Raw genomic sequence first — 22,917 nt, 5'->3', positions numbered from 1 at the left:
TTAGGTATGCATCTGTGACCCCTGGTAGGTTTTCTTTTTTCATATGCAAGGGGTGCTATTTTCGCTGCATCCATTAGGCTTTCATCACACAGGCTTTAATTTCACTAGCAACACTGTTCGTGAACGACCTTAATTTTAAAATCTTGTTGGAATACAGCAACCTGTTTTCAATGAAATGCTTCAAATGTTCGGAAATGGCTGGGCTGCTGCTATTCCTATATAGAGCTTCCATTTGCAGGAATGGCCACTCCCAGGGTAGGGCTGGAGCAGGGCAAAGGGCTTCATTGAACAATGTATCCAATGTATCCGTGGGCAGTGGGTGTGAGGGGGAAGAGGGAGCCTGCCAACTCGGCAGTCCCACAACAGTGACCTGAGACACACCCACCACCCATTACCCGAGCAACCAAGCAGAGTGCAGCACAATTCTTTCATGCTGTTGGACAGTGAATGCAGCTGTCATCTTGAAAATGAATTTGTATGACTCACTGCTATGGGTCAGTTACTAAAGACACCAAAATGCGTACAATTAATAGAAACATCTTTGCAGATCTTAAAATGTTACAATGTGGAAACATGTTTGAACAAATACATATTCTCTGGGAAAAGTAACATATAAAAATATTAGCACATGTTTTCATAACACGTAATGAAAAACTGGCCTTATTTTTTTAAGGCCTACGTTTCAAAACAAATACTTGGTTTTGGTGAATCAAGGATTTTTCTCACAAGCTAACAATGAAGTGTATCTCCAATATGGAGGTCAGCATGGAAGAGCTCAGACCTCAAAGAATTCCCATGCAGAGAACTTGTGGGAGGGGAAAGGCAGGAACAGGTGGGATTAGCCATAGGGATAAACAAGGCAATGGGCAAGGAATGGGTGGGGCTTATAATCAAACAACAGTGTATCCCTCCATGATGTCATTTCTATGTGCCCCTCTTCAGAAACCCTTCTCTAAAGTCCCTTTCCCTATTCATACATGAATCAGTATTTGAATGTAATAGTTTGTGCTTGATAGGTGTCGAAAGCGACGTCTAACAGCCCAAACTAATTACCATTTTTTGTGGGCCTGGGAACACCTATAGCCCATCAGGACCGCAAAACAACACTGTGGGTCGGAACAGTTTGCAAAAGTTCATTTTTGTGAGATTTCAAGCACCAAATAGGTTCAAGAGTGACCAGAATTGAGACCATTGTGAAGGGTAAGCAGACTTCCTCACCCCATTTGCCTGCCCTTTCCTTGCCAACACAAAACATTTAGTAATCCGAATCTCAAAGTCTTCACACTGAAGAAAGGACAACAAAAAATCTAACTGTAAGAGTCAACTTTTTTGTTTTGATACATTTAACCAACTTTGGGGGATGATGGGGCGGAGTCAACGATGTCCATATTTAGAAGTTAAGTATAACAATTTGAAGAATTAAAAAAAGAAAAAGCAGGGCTAAAAAGCAGAAATGTTGCAAGGGTGTGTCAGTTACCGCTGTGAGGATTTGCTAAAAACAAACAGGAAGGAACACGTCAAATCTGGTATAAAGACAATAAAGGCGGGAGGGGTGGGGCCATTGCAGGTCTCCCTCACAAACATTTGAATTGCAGGAGCCATAAACTATGTTATACAAAGCGTCTGTGATTTTAAAACAAAAACTCACAAGAAGAAGACTCGAAGGAGACTCATTGACAACCAGTGCCTTGATTGCAAAAGGGCCCACCTTCAAGAGTCAAGAAAAATTGATTGTTTATAAAATCACAAAGCAAATATGGTTGCTTTTCAATGGAGTTACTGATAAAGGTTTGTTTGAAAATATCAGAATCTTCTATCAGCAAACTAAAATATACGACCAGTCCCATTCACCTGGCAATGAATAGGATGTCAATGGTGCTTACACCTTAAAATAAAGTTTATAGCCCCACAACCACAGCAGGGCTTCATGCACACTGTACGTGGATGCCCAATGCTCTTTTGGGGCAGTTATTGTGTTTGAAAGGCGGGAGCCACAAGTTGCAGCGCAGCAGATGCTATGCCCAGACTCGTTGCAGGGCTGGTGGGCAGGGAGGTTCTGTTACCACTCGCAGGGCTGGCAGGCGGGTAGAGGCACTGGTTCTAAATGCCGGGGGAACAGAAGGAAAGGGGAGCACAGCAGATGCGATGCTGAGACTCCTCGCAAGGCTGGTGGGTGGGGAGGTGCTGTTACCCCTGGAAGGTCTGTTGGGCCGGGATAGGCACCGTTTCCAAATGCCGGGGAACAGGAGGAAGGGGGAGCGATGGGGAAGACATGACACCTAGTTCTCTCCCAGCTTATACAGCTTGGTGGGCAGGTGCTTCCGGCTGACGCTCTGCTCTGTTCAAACTGCCACTGCTAAATAGGGCCTTAGCGTACTTGCAAGATGGTGTTTATTAGTAATGCTATTAGCTGCCACAAAATAGGGCTTTAGAAAGATTATTTAAAGTTTACATGTGCTTTTTGGAAAATTATTTTTCCCTATGGTGCAAAGATTGTGATTAATAGGTAAATACATCAAGCTCCTAGTACATTATTACAAATAATCCAATGTTCTGCTACTATTCGGGACACATTCGTTACACAGCAGAACTGTTCTTTTGAGAGATAACCTTCATTATTATATCCAATGATGGAAATAAAGAACTATGTCACCGGCTGCACAGTAGTTACCATGCAGTGTGCATGTGTGTACTTTAGCAAACATAGCCACCAGCATGGAATAGCTCAGAGTTCGTTCAAAGAGTTCTGAGATGGGCTGGAATGGGTGGCATTAGCCATTGGGATTAGCATGGCTAGTGGCAGGGAATAAGAGGGATCAATAACCATAAAACACCTAATATCTTATGTGTCCCTCCTCAAATGTCATTCTGGTGTGCCCCTTGTCATAAGTCCTCTTCCAAGCCCTCTTCCCTATGTGCACGTGATTCAGTATTTGAATGCAAAAGTCTGGGCTATTTAAAGGGGTTGCAAGCGACACCTAATGGCCCAAACTATTCATCATGTAGCAATGTAGAAAGGGCATTTGGCCTAGTGTATGTACAAGCTGAGGCAACTACTTTGTGTTATGCGTTTAAATGTGGGCACATTATGGCATACTCCATAGAGCCACATACAGAAAACGCTCCAGTGTGCCTTTGGGACACATCATACAAAACATGCATGTGTGAAGTTACATAGAGGGGGAGCCACATAAACGCCATTAACCAACAGGGTGGTGGCTTGTGCAGCACACAAATCACTGCTGCACACATATCACAACATGGAATACTGTCTGCATCGTGACACACAATGAACCCCGCCTTCCTAATTAAGGTGCCATGTCACAGTGAGGTGCGATCTGGTGTTAGGAAAATGAAAAGAGCTTTGATGTGATGCTGGATGGATGCATTTAGTCCATGTCCCAAAGCAGCCACTAGAATAACCGACAATTAATATACACAAAAAGTGATTGGTATGTCAGATTAAAAGACATGGAAATAAAGAACATAGTTCTTCTCTTGTAGAAAGCCTCTGGGAAAGCATTGAAAAAGGGTATCCGCAGCACTCTTCATTCAGGGAGTGAAGTGGGGGCGGGGGGAAAGGGGAAGGGGGGCTGTTCGTTAGGTTAGCAAACAATGGCTCTAAGAGGGACCAATTCCATGGCTCTCCTTTTGTTATGCAGTGTTCGAGGGAAGAGAAAGAAGTTTCACAAAAGACTTTAATAGGTTTGCATGCATTCATAAGAATCTAATAAAGTGTTCAGATCTTGCTCACTGCCATAGCTGGGTACCAGTACTGACTTTCAGATGGGAGAGCCGCAGTTCTCTGTCTTGGCAAAAATATGCCATTGCGGCAGCACTAATAATTGTCTTCAAAATAGAAAATTATACACTTATGGTAACTGGAACCAACAACCCACCTTCGGAATGCACAGAAACCACAACTGCAATCGATCTCCAGAACCTCCGTTGCACCGCAGTGTTACCTGCAAATGAGGAGCCTGGGGATATTTATACTGGACATTAGCACGCAGCCACAGGGTCCTTGACCTGCCTGGCTAGCCCCAGGGAGCACCTGGCCTGCAGATGCTCATTAGCATCCACAGCATGTGCCCCCCCCGAGTATGCAATGTGTGATTTCCGTGTTAATCATAGCAAACAGCTTATTCACTGGGGGGGAGGAGGTGGGGTTGGGGGGGTGATGTTGACATGTTTGCCCTAGGAGTCTCGAGTTTGCAAGTTCCATTACAAGGACGGGAGTGGGCTTGAGGAGCTGCAGCACTTTCCATGATGTTTTGGGGATGAAAGAGAACAGTGTTGATTAGTAGCATAAACCATGCATCAGTCACATTCAAGAGCACAAGAACAGAAAGTGCTAGGAAGCATCAACCATGCATCAGTCACATTCAAGAGCACACGAACAGAAAGTGCTAGGCAGCATCAACCATGCATCAGTCACATTCAAGAGCAAACGAACAGAAAGTGCTAGGCAGCATCAACCATGCATCAGTCACATTCAAGAGCACACACACAGAAAGTGCTAGGCAGCATAAACCATGCATCAGTCACATTCAAGAGCACAAGAACAGAAAGTGCTAGGAAGCATAAACCATGCATCAGTCACATTCAAGAGCACAAGAACAGAAAGTGCTAGGAAGCATCAACCATGCATCAGTCACATTCAGGAGCACACGAACAGAAAGTGCTAGGAAGCATCAACCATGCATCAGTCACATTCAAGAGCACAAGAACAGAAAGTGCTAGGAAGCATCAACCATGCATCACTCACATTCAAGAGCACAAGAACAGAAAGTGCTAGGCAGCATAAACCGTGCATCAGTCACATTCAAGAGCACACAAACAGAAAGTGCTAGGCAGCATAAACCGTGCATCAGTCACATTCAAGAGCACAAGAACAGAAAGTGCTAGGAAGCACAAACCGTGCATCAGTCACATTCAAGAGCACACGAACAGAAAGTGCTAAGAAGCACAAACCATGCATCAGTCACATTCAAGAGCACAAGAACAGAAAGTGCTAGGAAGCACAAACCATGCATCACTCACATCCAAGCAGCCAAAGAACAGAAAGTGCTAAGGAGCATAAACCATGCATCAGTCACATACAAGAGCACAAGAACAGGAAGTGCTAGGAAGCATAAACCATGCATCAGTCACATTCAAGAGCACACAAACAGAAAGTGCTAGGCAGCATACACCATGCATCAGTCACATTCAAGAGCACAAGAACAGAAAGTGCTAGGAAGCATCAACCATGCATCACTCACATCCAAGCAGCCAAATAACAGAAAGTGCTAGGAAGCATCAACCATGCATCACTCACATCCAAGCAGCCAAAGAACAGAAAGTGCTAGGAAGCATCAACCATGCATCACTCACATCCAAGCAGCCAAAGAACAGAAAGTGCTAGGAAGCATCAACCATGCATCACTCACATCCAAGCACTCAAAGAACAGAAAGTGCTAGGCAGCATACACCATGCATCAGTCACATTCAAGAGCACAAGAACAGAAAGTGCTAGGAAGCATAAACCATTCATCACTCACATACAAGCACCCAAAGAACAGAAAGTGCTAGGAAGCATAAACCATGCATCACTCACATTCAAGTACCCAAAGAGTGGGAAGTGATAGGAAGCATAAACCATGCATCACTCACATACAAGCACTCAAATAACAGAAAGTGCTAGGAAGCATACACCATGCATCACTCATATACAAGCACCAAAAGAACAGAAAGTGCTAGGAAGTATAAACCATGCATCACTCACATACAAGCAGCAAAAGAACAGACAGTGCTAGGAAGCATAAACCATGCATCACTCACATACAAGCACCCAAAGAACAGAAAGTGCTAGGAAGCATAAACCATGCATCACTCACATACAAGTACCCAAAGAACGGGAAGTGATAGGAAGCATAAACCATGCATCACTCACATACAAGCAGCCATAGGTCAGAGAGTGAAAGGAAGCATACACCATGCATCACCCATAAACCAGCAGCAAAAGAACAGAAAGTAATAGGAAGCATAAACCATGCATCACTCACATACAAGCAGCAAAAGAACAGAAAGTGCTAGGAAGCATAAACCATGCATCACTCACATACAAGCAGCCAAAGATCAGAAAGTGCTAATATGCATAAACCATGCATCACTCACATACAAGCAGCAAAAGAACAGAAAGTGCTAGGAAGCATAAACCATGCATCACTCACATACAAGCAGCCAAAGATCAGAACGTGCTAATACGCATAAACCATGTATCACTCACATCCAAGCAGCCAAAGAACAGAAAGTGCTAAGGAGCATAAACCATGCATCAGTCACATACAAGAGCACAAGAACAAGAAGTGCTAGGAAGCATAAACCATGCATCAGTCACATTCAAGAGCACACAAACAGAAAGTGCTAGGCAGCATACACCATGCATCAGTCACATTCAAGAGCACAAGAACAGAAAGTGCTAGGACGCATCAACCATGCATCACTCAGATCCAAGCAGCCAAAGAACAGAAAGTGCTAGGAAGCATAAATCATGCCTCACTCACATACAAGCACTCAAAGAACAGAAAGTGCTAGGCAGCATACACCATGCATCAGTCACATTCAAGAGCACAAGAACAGAAAGTGCTAGGAAGCATAAACCCTTCATCACTCACATACAAGTACCCAAAGAGTGGGAAGTGATAGGAAGCATAAACCATGCATCACTCACATGCAAGCACTCAAATAACAGAAAGTGCTAGGAAGCATACACCATGCATCACTCATATACAAGCACCAAAAGAACAGAAAGTGCTAGGAAGTATAAACCATGCATCACTCACATACAAGCAGCAAAAGAACAGAAAGTGCTAGGAAGCATAAACCATGCATCACTCACATACAAGCACCCAAAGAACAGAAAGTGCTAGGAAGCATAAACCATGCATCACTCACATACAAGTACCCAAAGAGCGGGAAGTGATAGGAAGCATAAACCATGCATCACTCACATACAAGCAGCCATAGGTCAGAGAGTGAAAGGAAGCATACACCATGCATCACCCATAAACCAGCAGCAAAAGAACAGAAAGTAATAGGAAGCATAAACCATGCATCACTCACATACAAGCAGCAAAAGAACAGAAAGTGCTAGGAAGCATAAACCATGCATCACTCACATAAAAGCAGCCAAAGATCAGAAAGTGCTAATATGCATAAACCATGCATCACTCACATACAAGCAGCAAAAGAACAGAAAGTGCTAGGAAGCATAAACCATGCATCTCTCACATACAAGCAGCCAAAGATCAGAAAGTGCTAATACGCATAAACCATGCATCACTCACATACAAGCAGCCATAGAACAGAAAGTGATAGGCAGCCAATGTATGAGTGGCAGTAAGTCAAGACAATGATATTGAGACAGTGTGCTTCCACAATTCTCTATTCAGTCGCAAAGCAGGCCACACATTTCCCAGCATCGGAATCCACAATATTATAATAGCAGCTGTTTGTATGATGTGCCATCCCAGACTCCTTCTACTTATAAGTGCTGTGTCACACAATATAATGGCATGCAATGTGTTGACCTGGTAACGGTGTGAGCCTGAGTCAGCCATATTGGGATTTCATCTGAGTGACGAACAGTCTTACCTCATATAAACCCCAAGCACTTAACCTATGTGCTATCCATCTTGCAAAAGTAAGAGGTATATTTAGCATGGGTGCACATGTCTTTCTAGAACAAGGCACCCCCTTGAACAGGGTGCCTTGAGACAACATCATGCAGGCCACATTTCCTCGTGAGACTGGTAAGGGATTACCCAAAACTAGTGCCACACAGAGTCAGATGGGGTCCATATCCTAACTGCCTTTCCATTCGAAAAAATTTACAGTTTTTGACAACTAAAGAATAAAAAAGTGCTGAGCGACCCTGTAGTACAACTCTCATCTCAGAACAGGTATATCATGCCATGTTCTTTCTGGAGAGGAGCGCCTGCTACCTTTTTTGAAATATCTGCAAGGAACTTGGGGTTGATCACCCTGAGTTACCTGGGGGCAACCAGAGGTGGACTCCCTGCTCACTGTGCTCAGAGAGGCACAGCTTCACCTCACTGATGAGGCCCAAAAAGGCTGAAACATGTGTATGGGGTTGCTGTTGGTACTCTTGTTCAGAGAGGAATTGCTATAGCATTTCGGTGCTGGACTGCCCATGTGAGCGGGACAAAGACTGATATACAAATGGATATTTTCCATCTGTGAAAGGCACAGTGAGCAAAAAGCGTGTGCTGCAAACTCATCTCAGAACAGGTTATCATGCCATGTTCTTTCTGGAGAGGAGCGCCTGCTACCTTTTTTGAAACCCCTGTAGTACAATGACTGTTTCTTGAGGGTAAATGGGCCGGGTGCCCCTGGCCTCTGGGTCTGTAGTGTAAGGACTGCCACAGTGGCTCAAGTCCTCTGCAGAACCAAACTGAAAGTAAACATCTTGATTAAGATTTCACCACTCACAGTACAGAGAGGGTCACGTGCTCTGAAATGCCCCTGACAGTGTGCACATTTTGGATTCCTAATCTTGCACCTATAACGGGAAACCCAAAGACAGACTAATACATTGGTGTTCTGAATCGAATCTGATGATGAAACTGCTTTTTCAACCCAATTTGGGGGATCTTCCCTAAGAGGTCTGGTCAGGGACTTTAGGTATGTCTTCCTGATTTAGGGGTACCCATTTATGTATTTATTTATTTATTTATTTTATATTTATACATCACACTAAACCCTTGGGAATCAAGGCACATCTTAATAAGAAAACAAAGGAAGCAGGCACTGTGCAGGAGGTTACAAGTGAGAGATACAGTAAAAGTGTGATGTTACTTGACAGATGATTTTCAATAGTTTATGCAAGACTCAATTTGACTGTTTCGCTCTCAGTGAAGGAGGAAATGAGTTCCATAGTTTAGATGCTCACCATGCTGTCAAAGTGGTAATGTGACAGACGAGCCCAAGTTTAATTCTCAGGAGGTGGAGTGGCATGGCTAGAAAGTACAGTCCACACTTTTCATTTATACCCAAAGAGGGAATGTCCACTGAATGGACCTCATTACAAGTTTGGGGGGTACATTGGTGGTAAAACCGGCCAAACTCATTTACTCTTACTGTCACTCGGCCCCATGGGTTACCACAGGATTACTAGTGTTGGGAGTACAGCGCTACTGCCCATTTTCAGAGCCCACAGGACAGAATGGATAGGATTTAACATGAATTAATTCCGGCCCAGTAATTCCGCCATTAACTGCCCTTAAAGTGGTGGATTTACCTCCAGCATTATGCTATAAAAACAATCTGCATTGTGTTGGGACGGAAATTACCCTTTCTTATCCCGTAGGTGCTTTAGAGTGAGGCGAGTCCCATAGACAGACGTGAGAGGTACCAGGGGGGAGAGGTCTGTACTAAGAAACACGGCACAGACACAATATTGCAGGAATTATAGATGCTTAGACTAAGTGCGCGCATATAAAGATACGCAATTTTCTAGTTATGGTAGACATATTCAGTCCTGCTTGGCTGCGTGGTAAACGAAGGGCCATCGAAGAAACATGAACAGACCCAAACGCTGAGGGCAGAAGAACCCTTCACAATTCTAGCTCTTTGCACCATACAGGAACTTTGTTTCAAAAAGTAATGTATGGGTCTACCAGACTCACTTCTTTTATATGTTATGTTATGTTATGTTATGTTATCCATTTCGTACCGAGGCACAGCACAACCGACACCCAAGATTAAGCTCCATCTGTAGAGATTTAACGACAAGACAAGCAGGTTTCATATTATGCACCTGCATCTCTTATTTTCTGACAGCATCAAGTAATAACTACAACTTTCAACGCAGACTACAAATGTATCAATTACTATGATCATTCATTCTCCTTTGACTTCCTCCAGGGCAGCTCATGAAAGGCTCCATCCCTGAACAGGCATTCTCTTTTATTCCTGCTGCCCAGTTGTTTAGATAGATATTGGGCTAGGCTTTAAACGGATTTGTTAAGCATGATATTCATTTAAGTCTCTGCTTCGCGCGCCTATCATATGTGTGACTTACTGAGACGGGGACCTAGGCTGAGGATATAGATTGACAGACAGTCCCTAGTTTTGATCCCCTACAACACTTTTACCACCATCCCTTGCATGGGCTATAATGCCTCACATCTTCCCCTAATCTGCATGTGTTTTCTAGACCAAGGCAGCCCCAAGTGGGACAGGAGAGGAGGCTGGGGACAGAAGGACTGTGACGAGTCAGGAATACTGGAAAAATGAATATTACCATATGTAACCGAGGCATTACCCCATCCTCCCTCCTTACATAATCCTTCCAGATGGAAGATATAGCAAGCAGTACAGTCCTACCGTACAGTCCTACCCTGGCTACCCCCCATTAACAAAAGACAAAAAGCCAAGTCAACAGAATACTGAATGCCAAGGGTTTTTAAGACAAAAACACATCATCAAGTATGGGAAAGGTGCAAGACTCCAGACCCGAACTCTGTAGACAGGTCACTGTCCAAGGACAGGCGGCAAGGCCTCATAAAGTTGTGTGCAGAGAGGCCCATCTAACAGCGTTGCAAATATCCCCAAGGGAAATGTCCTTAGCCTTGGCTCATGAAGCCGTAAATCCCCTTGTAGAGAGGTCCTCTGGCAGGACCAAGAGGGTTATTTCTGCCATAGAGTAAGCTGCCACAATGGCACACTGAACCCATTTGCTGAGGAAGGAGGTTTCTTCCCCTTGGCGGCGCCACCATAGGCCACAAATAGTAAGCCATACTACTGAAAAGATGCCATGCAATCCACATAGGTTTGGAGAGCTCTGACAAGATCCAGGCTAGGTTGCCCTTCTTCTTCTGGGGTTTGTGATGAAGGAAAAAAGCTGGCAAGGCATTGTCCTGGTTTTGATGCAAGGAGGAAGTAATTTTTGGTAAAATGGACTGGTCAACGCAAAGAATATTAATTTCAGTGGTGATTTGGAGGAAAGTTTCTCTCACCAAGTGGGCCCCTAACTCGTTGTTCTGTCTTGTAACATCCACTATGAAAAACACCTTCCATGAAAGGAACCTGACGTCTATCAGTGGCTCAAAGGGTGGCTTCCATAGTTGGAGCATGACCAGGACAAGGTCCCGAGTAGGCAGTAGATGATGTAGGTGATTCCTTCTCCAAAGGGTTAATCTGTTATCCATATCCCTCTTTGTGACAACTCTATGGCAAAAGCATGGTACAATTGTGCCCAGCTGCATCGATAGCCCGATACACAGCACCCGATTTGCTCATGTTGCAGAGCAGAATCAAAGATCATCACGATGCCCACTCGACCTCTGCAACAACAGCAAAGTGACTGCCACAGAGGGGTGACATTTATGATGATCATGATTACCAAATGCTGGTAGCAGGGTCATCCCTAAGAAAAAGATATGCCTGATTTTAGGCATAATGCAGGCAGTTGTCCTGGGCCCAGGACAAAGGAGCACACCCATTCAAGAGGAGTAGCCTCACACCAGAGTCCTGCACATCCAAATGTCCCTGTTGTCAGTAGGAGAGAAGGGGGCACGAGTAGGATAGGCAGGAGTGTTTTGGACACTGAATGAAGCCTGCCACCATCTTGTTTCTCACTGTCTCTCTTTCCCTTTCCTGTTTTCCTCTGGAGCAAAGCACTCCAGTCAGGAACAGGAATTGCTCCCGGAAAGAGCTTTAGCCCTCAAAAGAAGGAGTTATCACCCCTTCTGCAGAATTCCCTCAGTTCTTCAAGGATCCTTTACAGATGTAGAGACATTCTGAACATTCTCATCTGGACTTCTTTTGGGTCAGTTGCACTGTGAAAATCCCTCTGCTGGAGGTGAAAAAGGAGCTGTCCAAGATATAAGGAAGATCTGCCCCCTAACCACTCTGAAGCAAAAGTGGAAGTGATCAGTGCTGTGGAACAGGACCAAACATTCTGACACTGATCTTCTTTGCCAGAAGAGAAGACCCTAAAGTGGAGTATTCTGTCAGTATTCTGTCAATGAGTCCTTTGTGAAGGACTCACAGCAGCCTGAGGCCCTGACCAGATGAAGCTCGGTGTGCTCCGTGTTCTCCTGCACCAAACCGGTTACTCCCCATATCCTGACTAATAAGGAAGGTGCTGGTGTCTGCATTGAAATTATATGATGTGGCATTTATAACGTGCCTGTACACAAGTGTATCTAGGCGTGACAATACAGGGAGGGGGAAACAAAAGGAGGACAAAATACCTATCTTACTAGGCCTTGTGTCATTCAGATCACGCAAGTGCAGGGAAGAGGGAAGGGAAGAAGTGCCAGGGGGAGGGGAACAGAGGAAATACAGTTAACTTACAAGTGCAGGCAGCAGGTGGCTCATAAGTATTTGTATTTGTATTTTGTTTATTTGTATAGCGCGCTGGGCCCGGAGGAAACTGGGCGCATATCGTTTGAAACAGCTTACATTATATACAGGAATCAGAGTAGGAGGCTCTATCCACTTACAGAAATCATGCAGGAAGAGCTACAGTAGGTAAACTATATAATACAGAGTCCAGTTGAGGCAAGAGGGGTATAGAAAAACAGTTCCTCTAACACATAGACATGTGGCAGCTGTAGGGGGTTTACATGATATGTACAGCGAGGAATGCAGGCAATCTTATACATGTAAATTCTGCAGCAGCGTGCAAAAGTGAGCAATAGTATAGTATCTGTTTGCCAAGTGGGTGTCTGTATGGGTGTCTTAAATGCCAAGTGCAAAGAGCCATGCTTTGGTTTTGCTCTTAAAGGCATGTATGGAAGGCTCAGCTCTGATAAAGTTAGGCAGGGTATTCCAAAGCTTGGAAGCCAGGATGGGGAAGCTAATGCAACCAGCTTTTTGAAGCTTAAATCTAGGAAGATATAGACTATTGGCTTGAGCAGCTCTCACGGACCATGTGGAAGTATGCAGTGTGAATCGCTTGGCTAAGTACAGAGGTGCCTGGTTAGATAAGCACTTGTGAGTCAGAGCCACTGTTTGTAAAGATATTCTATGCTTAACAGGAAGCCAGTGAAGATTGTGTCTGAAGGTGGAGATCTGGTGGTTTCTCATGTATTAAATGCTGCTCTAATGGCATTATTCTGAATGACTTGGAGTTTGTGAAGGTTGGATTGGTTGGTCCCTAAGTAGAGGGCACTACAGTAATCTAACTTAGACATGATGCGAGTTCTGGCCAGGATGGTGCAATTGGGAGTAGACAGGAAGGGTCTACAGGTGGTAATAAGTTTGCAAGTGTGGGCAGAAGCTGAGTTGACCGCATTAGTTTGTCTGTGTAATGATAGTGTAGCGTCAAGGTAAATTCCTAAGGTTTTGGTATCCTTAGAAACCTGAATGACGTTACCATCGTTGATGAACAAATTGAAGGAGGGATCAAGTTTGTTGAGGCGTTGATGGGAGCCCAGGATAAGGATTTCCGTCTTGTTGTCATTAAAGCACAATTTGTGTTGTGCCATCCAGGCCGGGATAACCATGTAGACGTTGTTTAAGGCTTTAGTGTCCACTGCATAGTCACCAGTGATGGGGATGAGTATCTAGGTGTCATCAGCATAGTTGGTGTAAGAGACACCGAGATAGTCAAGGACATCAAACAAAGGTTTGGTGAACACATTATAAAGTGTCAGAGACACAAGCACCTTGGGGTGCACCACAATGCAAGGGAGCAGGCTCTGCAGATGCTAACGGAGAGAAGACACGCATTGATCTATTACTTAAGAAGGATCTGATCCAAGCTGTGGCAGAGACTGAAAAGTGGGCGGCTGATGTAAGGTGTTGGCAGAGGATTTGGTGGTTAACCAAATCAAATCCCGCTGATAAATCGAGTAGTAGTAATAAGGCTAATTTCCTGTTGTCTTTCAAGACTTCAATCTGTGTTTTGAGGTCAATAAGGGCAGTTTCCGTCCCGTGCCGGGGCCGGAAGCCAGATTGCCTTAAACCAAGAAGATTATTGACTTCCAGATAGTCCTGAACAGGGACGTTGCTAGGGGGGGGCTAAGGGGGCTATAGCCCCTGATCATTTGGTTGTAGCCCCGGATAGAATCTCAAGATCTACATCCAAAAGACGAGCTAGCCGCCAGTCCCAACAGTTCTGACATCAGCTTAGCCCCGGGTCTTTTCCAGACCTAGCAACTCCCCTGATCCTGAATCTGTAGGTAAGCGGCGCAATCCAAGATTTTGAGCATGAAAGGGACTGATGTGATGGGCCTATAGTTAGTAGGTAGCCACGGATCCAGGGAGGGATTTGTAAGCATCCTTTAGGTTGTCTGGGGCTAAACCTGTTTTGAAAGAGGAATTTATGAAGGCCCTAATGAAAGGGGCTAGATCGTGAGAGGCCTCCTTGATAATGGGAGCTGGACACGAGTCGCCTTGGCAATTGGAAGGTTTAATTTTATTGATGATGCATTCAACCTCGGCAATGGTGAGTGAGGAGAAGCTGAACGGTTTAATGTTGGGGTTAGCTTGGGTGAATACAGTCGTTCAGGTATTCAATTGCTTATCTGTTTGGAGGCAGTGTTGCTTAGATTTGATTTTTGATTGAACAGAAGCAATTTTGTCCAAAGGTTCTTTCCGTATATTCTCGCACCATTTACTATCTTTGGTACAGGAGTCAGGAGGAGTAGCTAGTGATTCAAGTTCCTTCAGAATCTTAAACAGTTCTTTAGTGTTAGAATCTGCTTGGATAATGCGATTGTTGAAGGTATCTTTTTTTGCTTGAAAGATGGCCTCTTGTGAATAAGTGCAGAGAGTAGGGTCTGTAGGGTTGCTGATACAGAAAGTGCTGGGGAGCCCGGAGGCAGTGCAAAGGCAAATGGATATGCAGGAGCCTGGGCCCAGGTTCACAGGGTGACCAGGTGACCAGTGCGCAGAGCAGTCTGGTGCATCAGCAGGGGAGAGGAAGAGAGAAAGCGGAAGCGAAAAGGAATGTCTTGAGTTGCTTCTGGAACTGGAGGTGGTTCTGGTCAAGTTAGGCAGGGAGGCTGTTCCAGAGAGTGGCCCCAGCTGAGGAGATAGATCTGCCCCCAAATCTCTGATTTGAGAAGTGTCTGATCCTCAGATAGTTGGAAGAGGATGAGTGGAGAGCTCAAGAAGGAAGATGTTTTGGAAGAGAAAGTTGGCGGCAGAGGAGTCCGATGCCCCAGACAGCCTTGTGAATGATGCAGAGGGTCTTGAATTGATCCTTGCAGCCATAGGGAGCCAGTGAAAAATTTCAGAGCTGGAGAGATATGAATGCTGGGCGTGAAGTGAAGGACAAGTCTTGCAGTCCTGTTCTGGATAAGTTGTAAAGGTCAAGAGTACAGGCAGGAAGATTTAGAAAGAGTCTGTTGCAATACTCCAACCTAGAGAGGACCAGAGCTCTGGAGACAGTGAGCTTCTGTGTGAAAGTGAGAAAAGGAAGAATAACTCTGAGGAGGTGCAGCTGATAGTTTGACTTCTTAGAGACGTCAGAGTTGTTCCTCCAAGCAGCCAAACTATTGCACTGAATATAAACCAGCTTGACACTGGAATGTGTCGTAGCAAAGAATGTCACTTGCTAGGCTGAAAGCGTCTGCTTGATTCCAAAACCCGACTAGAATCTCTGGAGGGTCATTTGCTAACTCTTACTGAGGGTTGCAACCATGGCTCATGCTAGCTAGCACTAGAACCACCAACTCATTGACTGCACATCAACACACTCTCGATCACCACTTGAATGACTGAAACCACTGTAGCATCCCTCGCCAACCACTCCCAGTGGCCAAAGCCCGACTCGGCCTGGCCAACTGTGAAGAGCTCTTGGGATTGCTCTCGACTGGCATCTTTGAACCACTTCCAGGGTCTAGAAGATCCTATGTGCTCGAATCATCCTGATCAGCTGGCATCAATGTTCAAACTCGGCTCTGATCTGTATGACCACCAAGAACTGAATCCAGGTTTTCTGACACTGAACTGCCCCCGGGGTCCATTTGGGAACCTAGAGGATGGTTACATCATAAATGTACCTGTTTTCAACCCAATATCCTTTTTATGGTAGTACTTTACCCCTGGAGCTATGCTCAGAGTGCTACTTTCTCCAGTCTGTTGAATCTTACTGTTCTTTCCGTTGGGATCGGTTTTTGAATAGTAATGTCTTTTCGTTCTAAATGCAGAAGGTGTGTCTACTGATACTGTGTTGTTTGGGTCACTACTGGCTCACCGTCACACCCCTTTTAAGAGTATAGCCTTCCTCTGCCCGCGTTACCACAAAAGGCAAAGGAGGTATACCTCTTTGATGTCCTTGTTTTACCTTTATGATTGCGTTGTGCTTTGGTTTGTAGAAGTGTGAGGGTTGAATGGGCCATTTTACCCCTGCTCATCTTTGTATTCCTGCGGGACAGAATCCAATTCGTCACACACAGTTTTCCATTATGTTCATTTGATTGTTCTATACTACATTTAGTGGTTCCTTGTGCCGTGCGCAGCGTGGCTTGTCTTGCGGTTGTATGTGTGCTTATGTGGTACATTGCGCATGTGCACCTTTGGTTGTCACATTATTTCTGAGTGAGGTTGTCCTATGGCTGCCATTAGGCTATGTGGCACACGTTGTTGCTCATAGTGGTCATGGCCTATTTGCAGGGGGACATGTGTGCATGCGTCATGTCAGTGGGATGTTTTGTATGATGGCTTCATGGCCCTCATGTGTATGGATACTGCTTAATCTAGGCAGGTGATATGTTGAGAGATACACTCTTTTCACATGTTTAGCCAACAGATGTGTTGCTTAGCACCTTCCATGCGTTGGCGTACAGGCAGGGAGTTTATTGATGTACATGGTGTGCATGGGTGTGTGTGTCAACTATGTAGGCTGTGCTAGTTATGGCATTTCCTTTGTAAATGTTTTCATGTGCATTGATTCGTGGTGGCGGTCATTTGAGGTAGTCAAGGTGGCCTTACTTTCCCTGACTTTCCCATATGGACATGAATTTTGCTGGTAGGGAAGTGGGCATTGATGGGGTTTCGGTAGCAAGGTACAGTTGGCTGATGGTATTTCTGGTGCTAGGGCATTGCATGTTTTGTTTATATGTGGCGGATGTGTAGGTTTTAATACTGTGTGTCGATGTGCATAGCTATTTTGTACAAGGATATTTATTTGTTTTTATTTATTTTAGTATTTATTTTATCGCACATATCCCAGAGGCATCTAAACACAGTTATACATGATTTACCAACAGAAATTACAGAGCAGTGCATTTCATCCCGGAAAAAATACCGGAAAAATACCGAAAAACACTGATTTGGGGGTTCCCCCGACATCACCATATATTCACCCTTATAACGCCATCCCAACCCCATCCTGAGCCATTTTAACACCTTTACACCATTGCCCTTTATATATTTGTTTAATGTTTTCAGTGTTTTTGGTATTATGGTGCACTCTGAAATGTACCTTCTACCCAGTAACTAGGCGCTAGTTACTGAACGTGCACAGTACAAGGTACAGTTCAAAAGTGAAAGAATATGCATATGCCGTGTCATCATGCACATTGGCGTAGTCTCACCTCATGGTGCGGGGGCTGCTTCATGCATGCAGACAGGCAAAGGAGTCCCAATAGATAAATGTACTGGCACAGCCTCATCTAATGGTGCAGGGGGCTGCTTCATGCATGCAGATAGGCAAAGGAGTCCCAATAGATAAATGTACTGGCACAGCCTCATCTAATGGTGCAGGGGGCTGCTTCATGCATGCAGATAGGCAAAGGAGTCCCAATAGATAAATGTACTGGCACAGCCTCATCTAATGGTGCAGGGGGCTGCTTCATGCATGCAGATAGGCAAAGGAGTCCCAATAGATAAATGTACTGGCACAGCCTCATCTAATGGTGCAGGGGGCTGCTTCATGCATGCAGATAGGCAAAGGAGTCCCAATAGATAAATGTACTGGCACAGCCTCATCTAATGGTGCAGGGGGCTGCTTCATGCATGCAGACAGGCAAAGGAGTCCCAATAGATAAATGTACTGGCACAGCCTCATCTAATGGTGCAGGGGGCTGCTTCATGCATGCAGACAGGCAAAGGAGTCCCAATAGATAAATGTACTGGCACAGCCTCATCTAATGGTGCAGGGGGCTGCTTCATGCATGCAGATAGGCAAAGGAGTCCCAATAGATAAATGTACTGGCACAGCCTCATCTAATGGTGCAGGGGGCTGCTTCATGCATGCAGATAGGCAAAGGAGTCCCAATAGATAAATGTACTGGCACAGCCTCATCTAATGGTGCAGGGGGCTGCTTCATGCATGCAGATAGGCAAAGGAGTCCCAATAGATAAATGTACTGGCACAGCCTCATCTAATGGTGCAGGGGGCTGCTTCATGCATGCAGATAGGCAAAGGAGTCCCAATAGATAAATGTACTGGCACAGCCTCATCTAATGGTGCAGGGGGCTGCTTCATGCATGCAGATAGGCAAAGGAGTCCCAATAGATAAATGTACTGGCACAGCCTCACCTAATGGTGCAGGGGGGGGGGCTGCTTCATGCATGCAGATAGGCAAAGGAGTCCCAATAGATAAATGTACTGGCACAGCCTCATCTAATGGTGCAGGGGGCTGCTTCATGCATGCAGATAGGCAAAGGAGTCCCAATAGATAAATGTACTGGCACAGCCTCATCTAATGGTGCAGGGGGCTGCTTCATGCATGCAGATAGGCAAAGGAGTCCCAATAGATAAATGTACTGGCACAGCCTCATCTAATGGTGCAGGGGGCTGCTTCATGCATGCAGACAGGCAGAGGAGTCACACTAGGTAAATATATACCAACAGGCGCAGCCTCACCTCATGGTACATGGGCTGCTTCATGCATGCAGACAGGTAAAGAAGTCACAATAAGTCAGGCAGGTTATCAGGTACTGTTAAGGCTATGCCAGGGCTGCTGCGAAAACATCAGTTGAAAAGGGAGGTTGCAGGCAAAACTTGTTTGTAGCAACATGCTTCTAGAGTCAAAGTAGGTAGATTACGGTTAGTGTGCACAGTCTGGCAAAGCATCAGCTCGTAGTGTTGGGGGGCTAAATCAAGAGTATAAATAAGCATTGTTAGGGAAAAATCTCAACATGTGCAAATTTCCCTTACCTTTTGAGACCCCCAGGAACTTTGCTGGATTTATAGGATTTTATTTTTTTACCTGGGATCAGTGTGAGCCTTTTTTTCCCACTCTTCCATGTATGTTGTTTGTGTTTTACTTTTGTGTTATTTGGTTATGGAGTTTTAAAACAACTCCATAGGCATCTTTTTCTTTGTGTCATACAGCACCTTCAGAGCAGTGACACAGGGATGTCTTTCAGACTTCCCAAAGGTTTAAATACCTTCTCTGGGACTGACTACCGTCTCCCAGAGCCTGTAAAGTTAAATTGCCTTTACTAGTCTTTTTAAATGTACTGACCCAGCACACCCTATCTTACTATAGAGTGCTGGAGGGGTTTCCTAGCTTCCCATGAGTCAAGACACTCATGTAACAGTCAAATGTTACATTTTCTGACTTTAAATGGCTAGTGGCAGTGGTTTAGATCAACTACTGTGATTTTTCCCGACCGCTAACAATGGTAGCTAAACATCCGGTCAGCCATGTTTTTCAATAATGTCTGTGCACGCCAAACCAGATTTGGTCCCTTTGTTCGTTGGCCTTTGGCTGGCTTCAGTGCTGAAGCCCTCCTCTGGCGCCTGAGTGCCTGGGGTGGACAGGATGTGAGGGAGGTGCCCGAAACTCCCTGTGCTTAGTCTCCTAGGAGACTTGAATGCACTCTGGCATGATTGGCCGGCTGGCTGTCCGGCAAGGACAGCCACCCTGCTGTGTGAGTGACTGCCAGGCTGGAATGAATGCGGGAAAACTGTTTAAAAGCATGTCTCTGGGACTTGGAAAGCAGAGTCGACCACTGGAATGAAAGAACCGAAGACTGCTGGAAAGACTGAAGGAAGAGGACTGCTGCAACTCCTGGATGACCGGTGAAGCCCTGCTGCAGGTCCAAATTGCCTGAAACTCCAATCGACAGAGAAGCCCTTCAAGGTTAAAATCTTCCCTTGAGTTTGGTGGGAACAACCAACTCGTGAGCCACCTGGACACCGTCCCCATCTGGTCGAATTTTCGTCGGAGTGCTGTTGAAAATTGGATAGCCAAAGGGAAGGAAAGGCACTCACACCGTAAACCAACGTCATGCTAAGACTTTTGGCCTCATCCATAGGCAGTGTAGGAACCTCCCGACGTCCTCCTTCTAGTCCCCATGACTGAAGCTCCCAAACTGCAAGATCTGCTCGAACTGCCCGGAACTACTGCCTCAGCTACAGCTCTTCTTCAACACCAAGGTACTGTGCAAACGTGGTCCGGAAATTTTTTAGGCCATTGCGAGAGTTTATGGAAACCTTCGCAACTTTGAAGGCTTGTCCTTTCCTAAACATTCGTCAAACTTTTCGCCTAGCCAAACTCTTCTAGACTCTATGGCAAAGACTTAACCGTTATCTACCAGAACTGTGCTATCCTATACAAAGACTCTGAACCATTGGCCTCATTACGAGTACGGCAGTAGAGGGTTAACGGCACCGGTAAGGATGCCCGTTCCGTTAACCCCCTACCGCCGTATTCCGAGGTCCCTTAGAGGGAGCCACTAAGGGACAATAGAGCTAATAACAGGCCCGCTATTTGCAGGCCCGTTAGTAACTCCTTCCCCATTGAGCCCTATGGGGGCTCGAATGGGAATGGGGAATGGTATTCAGAATGGGGATTTACCGGGTCCTCCAAGATTGGAATGACCCGGTAAGTCCCCATTCCGACTACCCGGACCCAGACACGACTGTGGAGGCAGCCATGGTGCTAAAAGCACCATGGTTGCCTCCAAGGTCGTAATGAGGCCCAATTTGTCTTTGGCCCAGGCCTATTGAGAAGAATTGCTGGGTGTAGCTAACTGAAACCCTTTGCCCTGCCTATGAATGTGTTTTGGCTGTCTGTTCTTATAACCTTTTCTTTTTACCCCTTTATTAAGTATCTGAAGTGCCATTTTGCTCCCACTTCAGAAGAGCTAAACTTGTTCATTTTCTTACTGGTTGCTTTTTTGTGGTTTATTAGGGTGGTCAGTCAAAAGACCGAAAAAAAATCTCGAATTACAATAATCTCGAAAAAAAAATATCGAAAAAAAAAGTCGAATTTTTTATTTATTTAATTATATGCTTTTTTGGGGTCAGGTAAGTAAAAAAAAAAAGGAGTAAAATGAAAAAAAAATGGAAAAGGTGGGTTGGGGGGAACCCCCCCATTTTGAACAAAAAACGTCATAAAAAAAAATGTGACTTTTTTTTTTCCGACCTTTTCATTTCGAGATTTTTTTTTTCGGGATTTGTTTTTTCGGTTTTATGACCATAAACCGTTTATTAGTGTGTGATATTGAGCTGCTTATGCTAGTGTAATGTTTTTAAACTGACTGAGTATATAAATATATATTCTTTTACCAAGAAACCTTGAGTAAGTGTTTTTTTGGATCACTGTATTATTTGGTTCTTTGTGTAACTTGTTCTACTGTTCACTTAAAATCTTGAGATAAATCTGGCTTCTCAGCCATCGCTACCACTTTACTGTGTAGTACAGGCTTGTATCAAAGATGACATCGTGCTTACACTTGTAGTCTTAATTGCATGTAGTGTTCCCAAAGGGTACTGCAGGTGACTCTGCCTAACAAACATGATAGGCGAAAATGGTTAGGGGTAAAAACTGAATTTTGCAATCTAAGTTAGAAAGATGCTCCTTGATGTCAAGTTGTTGTTACAGGTGGTAATCTAGATATATAAGTGGTTAGTGCAGATTACAGTGATGTGAGTAAATCAACATTGGCAGGCAGTAGAGTGATCCTACAATAGGGGATTTAGGAAACATTCCCAGTTAACTGGGTTAGAATGGGCATGGTGCTTGTGCAAGAAATATAATAGAGTAGATGAGTAGCAAATGCGACTTAGGATAATTTGTGATGTTAAGAGAAGCATGGGTAGTTCACACAGTTAACCACGATTCGACATTTAATAGTTTTTACAGAACAGCTGTCTCAAGATGATGGCAGTCAGGGAAGATAGACAGTGGGAGTACGATCGTTGGTCATTGCAGCAGGAAGCTTTAGTAAGACCTTTCCGTTTGGTATGAGACAATGTAATCAAGGAAAAGGGAAATGCATAACTAGGTGTGTGGGGGTCTCCTGGTCCACTTGTCAGGTCCAGACAGGTACAGACAGGCCTCCGCCTTTCCCGGCGGCCTCAGCCTTTCCCGGCGGCCTTCGCTGGTGGACTGTGCCAGCTCTGCCTGCCGGCTACGAGTAATCCCATGAGTGTGGCTACCTAGTCAATCAGGTGTGCAGATCTTACGTACACCTGCTACACTCACCAGGCAGTGTAGTAAGCAGGGGATGGTGTCGGCAATATTCCAGAGGGGAATCTGTGTCATGTTGAAATGGGAGATGACATTTTTTTACTTCCAGGTGAAGACCCCCTACTTCCAAGAGGGGCAAGAGGGTCATGGCAGTATGTGGCCAAAACGAGTGCTAGTCTGTGGGGCACAGACATGCTTCAGCCTTTCCCGGCGGCCCGGAGAGGTAACAACGGCGCCGGTAGCACTACCAGCGCCATTGTTGCCTTTCCGCCACATTCATAATGAGGCCGTATGTGTCTGCATTGTAACTTGTGTGTACCACCATAATCTATGAGAGTGTTCCTTTGCTCACAGCAATACTTCTCTCACATTGTAACATCTTTGTTTCGAGCTTCTGTCTGGCGGCGTGCGATTGCCTCCCTTTCCCAGCGATGGTCACTGTCCATTGTCTGAGTCAGCCAGGTCACGTGTTACAAGCCCATGATTTGGATCTGTGAAGCTCTGAATTATGAATAATATTTGC

This window comes from Ambystoma mexicanum, chromosome 7q (assembly GCF_040938575.1).
Source record: "Ambystoma mexicanum isolate Mex_15411 chromosome 7q, UKY_AmexF1_1, whole genome shotgun sequence".
Classification (NCBI taxonomy): domain Eukaryota; kingdom Metazoa; phylum Chordata; class Amphibia; order Caudata; family Ambystomatidae; genus Ambystoma; species Ambystoma mexicanum.
This window is presented reverse-complemented; position numbering follows the sequence as displayed.